The sequence below is a fragment of the Lithobates pipiens genome, unplaced genomic scaffold (genome assembly GCF_037356315.1).
Source record: "Lithobates pipiens isolate NorthernLeopardFrog02 unplaced genomic scaffold, aLitPip1_a1.2 Scaffold_19, whole genome shotgun sequence".
In the NCBI taxonomy this organism is placed as follows: Eukaryota; Metazoa; Chordata; class Amphibia; order Anura; family Ranidae; genus Lithobates; species Lithobates pipiens.
The window spans coordinates 195,127,293-195,142,923 of record NW_027507764.1 but is presented as its reverse complement, the minus strand read 5'-3'; positions in this window follow the sequence as shown (position 1 = coordinate 195,142,923).

The following is a 15,631-nucleotide window of genomic DNA, read 5'->3' as shown; positions in this document are numbered from 1 at the left end:
CACTGACACCAGCGCTGAGCACACTGACACCAGCACTGAGAGCACACTGACACCAACACTGAGACAGAGCACACTGACACCAGGGCTGAGATAGAGTACACTGACACCAGGGCTGACAGAGCACACTGACACCAGTACTGAGATAGAGCACACTGACACCAACGCTGAGAGCACACTGACACCAACGCTAAGAGCACACTGACACCAACGCTGAGAGCACACTGACACCAACGCTGAGCACACTGACACCAACGCTGAGAGCACACTGACACCAACGCTGAGAGCACACTGACACCAACTCTGAGAGCACACTGACACCAGCGCTGAGCACACTGACACGAACGCTGAGAGCACACTGACACCAACTCTGAGAGCACACTGACACCAGCGCTGAGCACACTGACACGAATGCTGAGAGCACACTGACACCATCGCTGAGGCAAAGCACATTGACACCAGTTCTGAGACAGAGCACACTGACACCACTGTACCACCCCCCCTCCAGTCACATGTACCACCCCCCCAGTGACATAGTGACATGCACCCCCTAGTCACATTTACCTCACATATAGCAAGGCTCTGTCCCCTCATAGTTCAGTCCATCGGCTGCACAGTGCACACACAGGCTGAATTGGCTCCGTCTCCATCAGGGAAGCCCCGCCCTGGAAGGTGGGTAGACTCGGTGATCCTGTGCTGAGATGCTAGCTGTGCCCTGCCCTTGCACAAGAAAGGACGGACAGGATTTGATGTTGGGGCAGGCCAGTTGAAGGTTTCTATGTGTCTGCTGGTGTTCTGACTGGAAGGACACCTGCACTGCAGTTCCACTTCCAGTGAAGTTTTCTTGACAGGAGTGGGGCGGGGTGTTACAGAGAAGAGAGGAGGCGGGCTGACTGTACTCTGAACGAGGAGGCACCTGGGACTGATGTATGATGATAGCGAGAGGCGGCTCTTTAGGCAAAGTAGGCGGGAGTGAGGCCCCTAGGAGGGCGAGGCCTTAGGCCACCGCCTACTTTGCCTAATTAGAGAGCCGCCTCTGCTCTGAACAAGGAGGCACCTGGGACTGATGTTTGATGATAGCTAAAGGCGGCTCTTTAGGCAAAGTAGGCGGGAGCGAGGCCCCTAGGTGGGCGAGGCCTTAGGCCACCGCCTACTTTGCCTAATTAGAGAGCCGCCTCTGCTCTGAATGAGGAGGCACCTGGGACTGATGTATGATGATAGCTAGAGGAGGCTCTTTAGGCAAAGTAGGCAGGAGCGAGGACCCTAGGAGGGCGAGGCCTTAGGCCACCGCCTACTTTGCATAATTAGAGAGCCGCCTCTGGAGGTACTGCCAAATTTATTATCAGACATACTCTTCCAAAGGTTCTGGTTCTCTTTTTTACAAGTGCGATATTCTGTTTGAGATGCCTGGTGGGGTTCAGGTCCAAAAGTACTTGCATTTATGTTGCTGTACTGTAAAAATTTGCTTGACTTTGTGACTGTTTACTGTTAGTTTTTTTGTTCCCTTGTAGGTGTGTTGATGAAATTAATGTGTAAAAATATACTAAAGCGCTGATGTGAATAAATATTACAATATGTGAGAAATAAATATTAAAAAGATAACTAAATAATATAGCTGCAATTATATATATGTGAACTGCTACGCAAAAATAAAATGTTTTAAATTAATAATTGTGCTAATATTAACCTACTAATATTAAACAGTCTACCACCAGATTAAGTGAATAATTATGAACATATAGTGAACCATACAAAATATATGAAATTCCTTCTGTGTAATAAAGCAAACCTTTGCCACAAGTAAAAGAATATCACATTCCACTGTGTACAAACCAAAGTCTCTGCCCTATAATAAGGCTTACCTACAGGTACAGTAAATATCTCCTACACCTTTAGGAGATATTTACTTTAGATGCAGCCAGAGACGTCACCTGCAAATGCGCGCTGAAGGAACGGCATACCCATGCTGTCCCTTCAGTGTTGTACCATAAATAGCGACTCCCATCCGTATGTGCGGGAGTGACATCATTACTGGCATGGCCAATCAGATAGCTGAAGCCTGTGAACCTGGAAAGAGGACTGGGTGAAGATGGAAACGCCTTCAACGGTGACGGAATGATGCTGGAGGGCTTACAAGGAAAATCCTTTTCTTGGGAATACTTGCCTGAAAACGGATGTGTTTTGGATGCGGTTTACTACGGTTTACTACTACCGATTCAAGTTGTCCATACATTATACAGTTTTCTTTTTCAATTTCCTTTAGATTTACCTTCAACTGTGTACAATGTAAAAATTTAAAAACAAAATATTTTATTACAAAAATATATAAAAATTTATAGACCAATGATCATGCCTAAAAAGGTCACACTAATAACTCTCTCAAAACTGGACTATTGTTATCAAAAGAAAAATATATGGAGATGGCCTTTAGTCCAGGCTACCAGGAAGATATTTTAATAGTCAGTCCTTATGCATCAGGTTTGTGGATTTTGCTGGGCTAAAAAAAAGTGAAATGAACAAAGTATATTACAAATGCAATCAAATTTACCGATTTACTGAAATAATGAACCATGGTAATGTAGTATTTATTAAAGCATAGACTTCAGCCAAAATCCTTTTTTTTTTTTTTCAGTTGAGGGCAAAGTGGGTTAGAAGAAGAACCTCTGTCGTGATTTATTGTTGTCTGTATGGTTGTTAAAGATATCTCCCCTCTCACCATCTTCTAGTGCAGGGGTCTCCAAACTATGGCCCTCCAGTTGTTCAGGAACTTCAATTGCCATCATGCCTAGCCATGTTTGTGATTGTCAGAGTTTTACAATGCCTCATGAGATGTGTAGTTCTGCAACAGCTGGAGGGCCATAGTTTGGAGATTCCTGTTCTAGTGACACAGAGGTTCCAATCCTATAGCACTTTCCAAAAAAACAAGTGTTTTTTATGATTTATTAGTGGCTTTGTTGGACAGATGTATCTCCATTTCCTGTCCCAGTGACAAAACAGGAAATGAGGGGGCATTTCTCCAAAGGTGGCACAGTCAGCAGTAAAAATCTGATAGAGGTGGTAACTCTATTCTATAGAAAACAAAAACAAACAAGCAAACATTTGTGTTTGGAATTTCACTTTAAATGTTATTTATTTTAATATAACAGCCCACATTGATTGGATGTCATACTACATTCACAAGAGTAAGCATAAAAAGAGAGAGTAGTGCACATAAGGAAGACATGGTCCACACGGTGCCTTTGTTCCGGATCTCCTTTTCACATCTGTTTCCCACATACCACCGGTCTCCAGATGTTTTACACCTGTAAAAAGTGTATTTATTAATCTGTGATATACCCAGATATGCATATTCAGTATAGAAAGTAATGCAAACAAGGTTTAAATATTTTTCAAGGGGCACGTGAAATAGTTTAAGGTGGAACTAGGATTTAAAGGAGAATTGTTTCCAAATAATCCAAAAGTGTCAATGCCACTCCAGAGTGTATAGTGTACTGTAACATTAAGCAAATAAAGCTGTAATGAAATATTACATCACAGTGAGCCGTTTATAGTTCTTTCAGTATCATAAATAATATATGCTGCCCTATGCACCCCAATACACACAGCACCATGCCTTGTGATACATGCGCCACATACCCCTAATGCCATAATACTAATCTAAGAGCTCCCATATAACCCAAGAGGCCAGAGGGAGACCCTCAGCTCAGCAGTCTTCATTCACCTGGGGCTCCGAGTCCTCATTGATGGGAAGCTCTGCCAACTTTCTCCACATCTCTTTCCTCCCAACTTCACTCCATCTTCCTGCAGAACCAGGTGCTGAAAGTCAGTGCACTCCAGGCCTGGTACCCACTGCCACTTTGCAGAGTTAAAGGGAGAGAGGAGGCTGCTACTATACTGCAGCCACAAAGGTAGAGAATGAAGACCTTAGTTAGCTGCCAAGTTAGTCAGGGTGAAAAAAAAACAAAATGTCAATCTAGTTCAACCAACAGAATAAAAAAAACACAAAATACAGAATCTTTAACCCACAGTTGACCCAAAGGAAGATCAAAAAAAAAAAAGCCCTACGGGCATGGTGCAATTTGCTCCAGTAAATTCCCCCAGGAGTCAACCAGGTATCTACTGAGCTGGCCAGAACTAGTTTTTAGGGAGTCTATTCCACAGCTCTTACTGTAAATAAGCCTTTCTGTGCCCCTTTGTATCCTTTTTTTTTTATAACATTAAATCATATATTTATTACCACCCTAGAGGAGGAATTACCTTGAATGCCATGATTGCTTTATGTGAGATGTATTCTATTTTTTATAGTCAATACCATGGTTTTTAATTATGTGTCATTTTTCTTGCATGCTATATACAGTATAATAAAATATTGAAACTGGACATGGAAGGTGATCTATTTATGTACTTTTTAAAAAAAAAAATATATGTTTAACACCTTCCCGCCCTATAGCCGAAAGACGGCTACAGCGCAGGCTTAATTTGCCGGGAGGGCGTACATGGATGTCCTCCCGTAATCCTGCTGTCTGTGCACCTCCTGTGGACTCAGCTGATCACAGATCTGGGGAAGGGGCCAATCACAGCAGCCCTTTACCACGTAATCAGCTGTGTCCAATGAAAGTTGATCGCAGAAGTAAGCACAAGACGGTTATCAGCTTTCCTTTTCTCATGCTGACAGCATGAGGAGAGAAAAAGAGAGCTGATAAATGGCTAAAAGCACATCGGCACTGATAATCAGGGCACTGATTATCAGTGCCCTGACTATCAGTGCAGTCCCAATAGTGCCCACCAGTGCTCCCAATCAGTGGTCACCAGTGCTGCCAATCAGTGCCCATCAGTGCTGCCAATCAGTGCCACCTATCGGTGCCACCTATTAGAGCCCATCAGTGCCACCTATTAGAGCCCATCAGTGCCACCCATCAGTGCCCATTAGAGTTGACTATCAGTGCCCATCAGTGGCGCCTATCAGTGTAGCCTCATCAGTGCCACCGGTCAGTGCCACCTATCAGTGCCGCCTGATCAGTGCCACCTCATCAGCGCACATCAGTAAAGGGAGAAAGATTACATGTTTGCTAAATTTTATAACAAACTATGAAAAATGTTTATTTTTGTATATTTAACAAAAAATAAAAATCTCAGTGGTAATTAAATATCACCAAAGGAAAGCTCTATTTGTGTGTAAAAAAAATACAAAATGTAATTTGGATACAGCGTTGCGTGACTGCGCAATTGTCATTCAAAGTGTGACAGTGCTGAAAGCTGAAAATTTTCCTGGTTAGGAAGGGGGTAAAAGTGCCAGGTAGGAAAGTGAGGAATGTACACTATATTTTAGGTGATATTTACATCTTTGTGTTTTGGGCTTGTAGCATCCTACGTTCTGGGTTCATTTGTATTGCATTTGATATTTGCAGATTCTGAATCCCTTACTTTGGATTTCAGATTCAAATTACACAAAGGCCGTGCTTCATTATTTTTTCTCCCAATGAAGGTATAGGTGTCAGTTGAAGACATAAGACAATGTAATTCCCATGTGTCTGATATAGCATCTTGATTCAGCAGTGTCACCTTAGTTAGTAGTTTATTTCATGTGACAGGTTCACATTACCCTTTATACATCAAACAACCATTGCATTATGTAGGGCAGCCCCCGTAGGAGCCGCTGGTGACTAGGGGTCCTGCACAGCCAGGCACACTAAATTTCTACAGGCTCGCTTGAAATTGGAAACGTTTTATTTTTTTTATTAGGGGTTAATAAACTTGAATAGGGATAGGGTTATTATGGAATGCTCACTTGACTGGAACAAAGTCTCTTCAGGGACACTCAAATATATTCACTCTCTGTATACACTCCTCATCCTCCAGTACATCACTTGCTTGCAGGAACAACTCAGACCCAGCCGGAACACTGTTTGATGAATGTGGCAAGGCACTCAGCCAGATCAAGCAAAAGCCCTTTACAGGCAGGGACTGCGGGCCCCTTTGGTGCGTAGAGAAAAAGTCCAGTGTCCTGCTACATACCTGTAACTACTGATCCCAGCACCACCTCTTCAGGCACTGCCAGCCCACCTGGCTACAGCTGCCCCTTTCACTAGCCCTCCTGGCTACTTCCTACAGTCCTCTCAGACTGCCACACTCACCAGCCACACAGCTGTGTTCTGCCTGGAGATATCTCATGCCGCGTACACACGTAGCGAACTATCCTACGGACTTAGTCTGGCGGACTTCCCGCCAGACTGTCCGTCGGACTTTCCGAACGAGCTACTTGCCCACACATGGCACTTTTTCAGCGGACTAATGCGGCGTACTAAGTCCGCCGTACTATCCGCCCTACTTTTGAAATGAACGGACTCGCCCACACACACGAAGGAAAGTCCGCTCATTTCGAGCGCTTCTCCAGGTAGGCGGGACCCGCGAAGGAGACATCGCTGGCCCCGCCACCTGGTATGGACTTAAAGGGGAACCCCAACTCCAAAAAATATCGGCGTGGGGGTCCCCCCAGGTCCACATCAGACTCTTGTTCGAGCATGCTACCTGGCCGGCCAGGAAAGTGGGGCGAGCGAGCGGCCCCCCCTCCTGAGCCGTACCAGGCCGCGTGCCCTCAACATGGAGGGGTGCCTTGGGGAAGGGGGGGCGTGCGCCCCCCCACCCCAAAGCACCTTGTCCCCATGTTGATGAGGACAAGGGCCTCTTCCCATCAACCCTGGCCGTTGGTTGTCGGGGTCTGCGGGCGGGGGGCTTATCAGAATCCGGGAGCCCCCTTTATTAAGGGGGCCCCCAGATACCGGCCCCCCCCACCCTATGTGAATGAGTAAGGGGTACAATGTACCCCTACCCATTCACCTGTGTAATAAAGTACAAAAAAAAACAACACATAAGATAAAATAGTTTATTGCACAGCTCCGGGGTCTTCCGTCTTCGGGGGGTCTTCTCGCCAGACTCCTCCGCTATCTTCTTCTAGCTCTTTTACTAGCGGAGGAGCCCGGCTTTCTTCCTCGCCACCGGCCTCTTCTTCCGACTTCGGGGGCACCCCCCCATGTTGAGGGCACGCGGCCTGGTACGGCTCAGGAGGGGGGGGGGGGCGCTCGCTCGCCCCCCCTTTCCTGGCTGGCCGGGTAGCGTGCTAGGACAAGGGTCTGATGTGGACCTGGGGGGACCCCCACGCCGATTTTTTTTGGCGTTGGGGTTCCCCTTTAAGTCCATACCAGGTGGCGGGGCCAGCGACGTCTCCTTCGCGGGCCCCGCCTACCTGGAGACCCGCTCAAATGAGCGGACTTTTCTCCGGGCGGGAAAAGTCAGTTAATTTCAAAACTACGGCGGACTGGCATACACACGGCCGGATTGTCCGCCGAAATGCGAGTCCGGCGGGAAGATTGGAGTGCAAAACTACTTTCTAAGTCCGCCGTACTTTCGGGTCAAAAAAGTATGCCGGAGGCTACACACGGGGGGATTGTCCGGCGGACTTGAGTTTGCCGGACTTTTCCACCCGATTGTCAGATGACGTCGCTCTGACGAAACGCGTAGGGCGTGGCCTAGAACGTGCACCTTACACTGGTATACAAGCAGCAACGCCGGCGCGGCTAATTTGAAAGCGATTTTGTCTCTTTGGATATTGTGAGTAACCTGACTTCTTAATAAACAAAAAAACGTTCAAACAACAGTATTGCACTATGTTTGTACTTCTGTTTCCCTTCATGCATAATTGCTAAACGGACCACTTGTGGAAGGAAAAGTGTAAAGCATCTCCCCAGCATAGCAGAAGCAGAGCCCAAAGAAAGCTGCACAGTGGCTCATACTGTGGCTGCTCGATTAACCCATTGAGGGTTTTTTGTCTGGTGAGCATATATACATACCTTTTGCCTAACACAGAGTGGCGCACCGGAGAGGAATGCATTTAACCCTTCTGCACTAGTCACTTTACTCTACCTTCCTCATTTGATGAAAGTTCCATGCGTTTTTCCAGCAACTAGTTGATGCGACTTTGAAAATTTCCGTTGGACATTATAAGATTTTTTGTCACTATTATTATTATTTTTTCTGGGTACTTTCACAAAACGCTTTTTGATTATCACTTTAAACATATTTGCATATGATTTTTTAGATATTGGTTCATGTATGTTTATCGAACACAGTAGTATTCTTAATTGTTTTTATGTGATTGATTCACCACTTTTTTCAATACATATGTGCATTTTTTGAGGTGCAAATCAACAGACATACATCCTCTTTTCTTTTTTCACGCATTTTAATATCACGTATACAGTGGTTTTAAGAGGTTTCCACCGCAATTTGTTTTAATATTCTCCAGAGCACCAGCAGAGATAATAGATCATCTTACACTTATATATGATTTTAGCATTTCACAGTGCACAAAAAGGTTTTAGCGCCAAAGCTTAATTTATATTTTAGATTTCTAACCTATTCCTATTCTTAGGGATAGGTCTCAAGCACAGGCAGCTTTAACCCCTTAAGTTCATTCTTTAATTTATTTTTAATTTATCTTTATTTCACTATATTTCATTATATATATATTCTTTTTTCCCCTTGCCTGTGTGGCGAACGGGTGGAATTTGTCCATAGCGCAATCTTATCTATCTTTTGCTCTGGACAGGACAGACTAGGGGGTGGCTACCCTCAAGGGCCACTGACAGCCTCCTCAACACTATCTGCAGCTTCCACCCAAACTCTGCACTGCCCCTGCTGGCCTGACTGAGTATTCAAGAGGGGCCCACCCCCTATCAGCCCACTTGCTGAGGACCAGCCAGGGCCCTCCTTAACATTCCAGGCAGCTCCTCCCAGCCTTCCTTCCATTCCTCCGGAAGCCTCACCAAGGCTCCAGCAAGCAAGCGGAGGCACCAGAGGTGTTGCCTTATGAGTCCTCCAGCCTCCCTAGATCACTCACCCCGGCCCAGATTAAACACAGACTTGGCTCCCAGCCAAGCCTAAATTTTTTTTTCAATTTCTTTATTTATTTATTTTTTTCCCTTTCCATTTTATTTTTTCCTCAAGTAAACAAGAATAGAATTTTACATAAACAATCTAAGAGTCATACATCGTGTTTCCATATTCATACATAATAAACAAAAAGAGCATAACAATTCATTCTATTCCCTTAGCCTCTTATTCCCTTTATAATGTAATGTATAAATCCAAAGAGAGAGCAGGCTAGGTTAATGGTAATCTATATAATATATCGGGGCAATATCATAGAGACTTCACTCTCAGTCCCACATACCCCATGTCTGGTCCTAGGTTGGTACTGTTCCCAATCAGGCCAGAGTTATATTGTTATCCTCTTATTTCTCATCTTCCCCCCCTGATATTTTCCCCCCTATTCTTCTCCCCCCCCCCCCGAGAAAAAAAAAAAAAAAAAAAAAAAAAGGGGGGGGGAGTTCTCATCTCCTTCCCCTATATCTCCCCCTCCTCCCCCTTAAATCGCATCAATCTGTCTCCTTCCCTCCTCCAAGGAGATATAGAGGTTCCATGGTGTCCATATTTCCAAGTAAGTTTTCCTTCTTTTCCTGGCTGTCCATATTAGGTCTTCCATCCTGTTCACCTCCTCAACTTTCTTCAACCACATGCTCACACTGGGGGGTTGTATTTGTTTCCACCTACCGTATATACTCGAGTATAAGCCGAGATTTTCAGCCTCTTTTTTGAGGCTGAAAGTGCCCCCCTCGGCTTATACTCGAGTCATCGCTGTCTGCCCGCTCGATCAGCGTGTCGAGCAGACAGACAGCGGCCATTCTATAGTTCAAAAGCCGCGCCTCCGGCTCCGCCTTCGCCTGTGATAGGCGGAACACTGAATTTCCCAGCAGCCTGTGTTCCGCCTATCACGGACATCGTATCATCCTCGTACTACGGACGAGGATGATACGATGTACGTGATAGGTGGAACACAGGCTGCTGGGAAATTCAGTGTTCCGCCTATCACAGGCGAAGGCGGCGGCGCAGCTTTTGAATTTTACAATGGCCGCCGAGGCGCCGACGAAGAGGGCACGGGACGGAGGCAAGGCAAGGCACGGCACGGGACGGGACGGGACGGGACGGAGGCAAGGCACGGCGGCGAGGCACGGAGGCAAGGAGGCTCGGCACGGGACGGAGGCTCGGGACAAAGGCTCGGGACACAGGTAGGCTGGACACACACACACACACACACACACACACACACACACGGATGGATACACACACACACACAGGGATGGATGGATGGATGGAGACACACACACACAGGGATGGATGGATGGATGGATGGAGACACACACACACAGGGATGGATGGATGGATGGAGACACACACACACAGGGATGGATGGATGGAGACACACACACACAGGGATGGATGGATGGATGGATGGAGACACACACACACAGGGATGGATGGATGGATGGACACACACACACACAGGGATGGATGGACGGACACACAGGGATGGACGGACACACAGGGATGGACGGACACACAGGGATGGACGGACACACACACAGGGATGGACAGGCATGTCTTACCCTCGGCTTATACACGAGTCAATAAGTTTGCCAGTTTTTTTGGGGGTAAATTGGGGGCCTCGGCTTATATTCGGGTCGGCCTATACTCGAGTATATACGGTAAGTGTTATACATGACTTGGCTGTATTTACCAAGTGACACAGGATGGAATTCCCACCTATATTTCCTGAGGTCTCTGACAAGTTCAGGAGGAATACTGCTGGGTCCTCCCGTATTTCTACTTCACTGAATTTTTGAGCGATCTCTCGTACCTCTTTCCAGTATTTCTTAATTTTTGGACATGACCAAAATATATGTAAAAAATTTCCCACTTCTTTCTGGCACCTCCAACACTTATTTGATATATGAGGGAAATATTTTTGAAGTTTTTCTGGTGTTCTATACCACTGTGCGATAATTTTATAATTAGTTTCCTGTAGTTTTGTGCATGTTGCTGTTTTAAAAATTGATTGTATCATATTTTTCTTCTGCTCCTCAGAAAAAGTCCTTCCTAGGTCTATTTCCCACTTCCTAACGAAGGGTACCTGAAAATTTTCTACGGGTTTAATCAGTAACGCGTACATTTTCGAGATTGCATGCGTAATTGGTTCCTTTTCCATACAGAGTTTCTCAAATGGCATATAGTCTCGATCTAGTAACTCTGGCACTATCTCTGTTTTTAGAAAATGTCCTAATTGTGCCGCCTGCCAGAAATCTAATTGAAAAGGGTCTTTTCTATCTATCATCTCCTGCATTGTTGGCCATTTACCTTTTTTCACGAAATGCGAAGCTTGATATATTCCTTTTTTAATCAACTTATCAAAAGGTCCTTTCTGTATGCCTGGTATAAATCGGGGGTTACCCAATATAGGGACTAGAGGGGAGTTCTGTGTCGATATCTTATTCTTAGCTAAGAGATGGTAGCATATCTGTAATGTGGGTCCTATTGTAGGGTGTAGCTTCGTATCTGAGGTCAAATTTCTGTAGCACCAAGGTGCTCTATGTAGTAGCTCCCTACATTGTGCTTGCTCTAATTTTACCCATATTTTCTGATCTCCATGTCGACACCAGTCTAGTAATCTACCTAGATGTATTGCCTGGTAATATTTGTATATGTCTGGTGTTGCTAATCCCCCGTATTGCTTTGGTAATGTTAATAATGTCCTCCGTATCCTTGGTTGTTTGTCTGCCCAAATAAATTTCATAAATAATGTTTGTATAGTTCTAAAAAAAATTCTTGGTATTAACATTGGGATTGCCTGGAGGAGGTACAGGAGTTTTGGCAAAATATTCATCTTGATTATATTATTTCTTCCAAACCAGGAATGTATTCCCCTGTGCCATCTCTCCAGGCATCCTCGTACCATCTTCAATACTGGTACAAAATTTAATTCATATATCTTATTGAAGTTTGTTGCGATCGTTATTCCCAAGTATTTCAAGCCATAGTCCGTCCAATTAAATTTATAATTTAATTTTATTAGTCTCGTCATTTTCTCTGGGACTGCTATCATTAAGGCTTCTGACTTGGAGCAGTTTATTTTAAAGTGGGATAATGTACTATATGTCTCGATTTCCTTACAGATTTGGGAGCGAGATTATCGGATTCGTCACTGTAAAAAGCATATCATCTGCATATGCTGCGACTTTATTATGGGTTTCTCCTATGGTTATTCCTTGGATATCCCTGTTGAGCCTTACTCTGCATAGAAGTGGTTCAAGGGTCAACGCAAAATAACAGAGGGGACAGTGGACATCCCTGTCTGGTCCCATTTGTTATTGGGAAAGATGTAGATACCACTCCATTTACTCTTACTTGAGCTGTAGGTTTTTCATACAAGCTTGTTATCCAGCCCATCATTTTCCCTCCTAGCTTTATATGTCGGAGTACCGAGAACATGAACCCCCACCCCACCCGATCAAAAGCCTTTTCTGCATCTGTTCCCAGAAATATACAGGGGGTATCGGTAGAGATGACTGTATGTATTAGGTTTAAGGCCTTAATAGTATTGTCCCTTGATTCTCTTGTTGGGACAAATCCCACTTGGTCTTGATGAATCAAAGAGGGCAAATACTGTTGTATCCTCAAGGCTAATAATTTGCTAAATATTTTCAAATCTGCGTTCAGTAAAGATATTGGCCTATAGCTTCCACATTGTTTCGGGTCTTTACCTTCTTTCTGTATCACTGTGATTGTAGCTTTAAGTGTATCTGAGTGGAAAGTCGATATGTCTCCTATTTCATTAAACAGTTTAACCATATATGGACATAATTCCGGCATAAGCGTCTTATAATATTGGGCTGTTAGTCCATCTGGACCAGGTGCTTTCCCACTTTTTATCTGTTTTATCGTGTTTTGTACTTCTTCTAGTGTGATTGGGGATTCCATCTCCTCTTGTGCAGTACTTGTCAGAGTCGGCATTTCGCTTGATCTTATGTATTCATTTATCTTAGCTTGATCTGATGCCCTCAAATTCAGATTATACAATGAGGAGTAGAAATCGCCAAACACACCAGCAATCTGTTCTGGCACTCGTTCTTCCTCCCCACCTTTTTTTCTAATTATAGGTATGTATGTCTTGGATTGTATTTCCCGTAATGCTCTCGCTAGTTGTTTTCCGCATTTATTGCCGGATTCATAGCTACACTTACGTCCTATCTGAATTGCCATTTTAGCTCTGTACTGTAGCAGATCTGTAACTTGCCTACGTGTGCTTATTAATTCTTGTTCAACTTCTAAGTTCTGGGCATGTTTATGTTGGGCTTCTAGATGTTGCATTTTTACTAATAATTCTGTTAACTTAGTTTCTCTTTCCTTCTTAATCCTTGCTCCGTGCTTAATCAATACTCCTCTGATTACTGCCTTGTGCGTTTCCCAGATTGTTCCCAAGGAACTTTCTGGGCCTTCGTTCTCCTGAAAGAAGAATTTTATCTCCTTTCTGACATCCTCCAGGACTAAAGGATCCTGAAGGAGGCTCTCATTGAGTTTCCACATCCTAGAGGTTAAATGTTTTTTCCCCGTTAAATTATATTTTAAAAATTTGGGGCATGATCTGACCAGGTAATTAGACCAATAGTGGCTTCCTTAACTGAGGATAATTGTTTATGCGGAATAAAAAACATATCTATCCGTGAATACACTCTATGCGGTTTGGAGAAAAAAGAGTAATCTCTTTCCTTGGGGTGTAATAATCGCCATATATCTACCAGTTTTGTTTCTGTTATTGCCTGGGCTATCCTCTTTCTTATTTTAGGTGTCACTGACGATGTCCCTGATGAGGTGTCTTCACTGGGGATTAATGGGGTATTAAGGTCTCCCCCCATAATCAACTGTCCTTCTTCGAATTCCATAAGTTTGTCAAGTATCTCTTTAAAAAAGAGGTCTTGTTGTATATTGGGGCATAATATGTTGCTAATGTAACTCCTACCCCTCCTATAGTCCCCTTTACAAACAGATACCTTCCCTTTGCATCTATCATAGAATCCCTATGATTCCATGCTACTGTTTTTGATATCATAATGGTGACTCCCTTAGTTTTGGAAATCGGGTTAAGCGCATGGTAAACCGTTGGATACCCCGTAGACCTCAGCAGAGAGAAATTATTTTCTCTGAAATGTGTTTCTTGAATAAACGCTACATCTATCTTCAATCTCTTTAAATCAGGAAGTAACATTAGTCTTTTTTCCGGGACGTTCAGTCCCTTTACATTCAGGGACATTATTTTTAAAGTTTCCATATCTCCTTGGGGAAAGAGGCAGAGACAAGTAAAGGTGCAAACAAAAAAAAAAGGGGGGGGGGGAGAACCCCCTCTAACCCTACCCCCTCCCGCCCCCCTCCCTCCCGTCCAATCTGCTACTCCCTCCCTCCCTCCCCCACTACCAATCCCTGGGTTGGCCGTTTACCAACGGTCTCCCCACGAATCTCAAAGCTCTACTGCTTTTACCCACTCAATTTCCGGACCCTCCGGATTATGAGTGTTTACCTAATGGGGTTTTGTGGTTGTGCCTGGCTGCTCCTGGGCGAGCTCCCCCCGTGCCCTCCGCCAGTCTTTTATAATATCATGTTTTCTACTGTCACCTGTTACTTCTCCACATAGATTGTGTCTACTCCAACATGGCTCTTTTAAGAGAGGGGGGGTTAAAAAAAAAAAAAAAAGGGAGACAGAAGCCATAGTAGAGGCAAAGTTAATTATGTCTGTCCATTCACATCTACGTATATACTTTTACATATATACACCTATACCCTTGCATATACATGTATGGAGACACACATTCACAGCTGCACCTGTGTTTGTAAATTCATACATGTACCCATCTCTATATTTATCCAAAGCTTAAGCCTCTCCTGTATATATAATTTATATCAATCCCCCCCCCTTTCCCATGTCTCCTCTCCGTTTCTCTCTTCCTTCCTCCAAGAGCCATATTGTGTATTGACCTTGTTCCAAAAAAAAATAAAAAAAACCGTACCATAATAAAATAAAGCAACAATACAATATAATACCTTACACTCCTCATCCCAAAAAAAAAAAAAAAATTCTTTTCTTTTTTTTTTCTTTCCCTTTTCCCTTCCCTTTTTCCTCCCCTTTTTCCTTTCCCTCTCTCCCTTTCCTCCTCAAAGGGGGGAGGGGAGGCAAGGTGGGGAGAAGGAGAAAGGGAGAAAGAGAGGGGGGGGGGCGGAGGCCACATCTTATAAAGTTATTTTATTCATCCTTAAGTTCAGGTAGGGGGGTCTGGTCCCAATCCGTAAACCCTCCGTTTCCCCCAGGTCCCTAGCTATGTGCTTTATTTTGTTAGTGGTGATATTAAAAGTTACTAATATTGGTGATTAGTGATTGACCAAAAAAAAAAAAAAGAAACCAACAGTTTCTTGTGTCCTAATTCTATATACTCTCCCCCCCAGCTCAATATCCCTCCTTATCCCACCCTCTCAACCCTCACAAGTCTAAACCATCCCCTGTGCACCATCATTCCCATATATATTTACTGACCCTCCACATCCATTACTCCCTCCCCCCCCAAAAAACAAGAAAAAACCAAAGAAAAAAAAATATTATGTATTATATTAAATCCCCCCCTCCTCCCAACACTTCTAAAAAAAAAAAGAAGAAACCACTGCAACCCCTATCATCCCATTTTCCCCCTCTTTATCC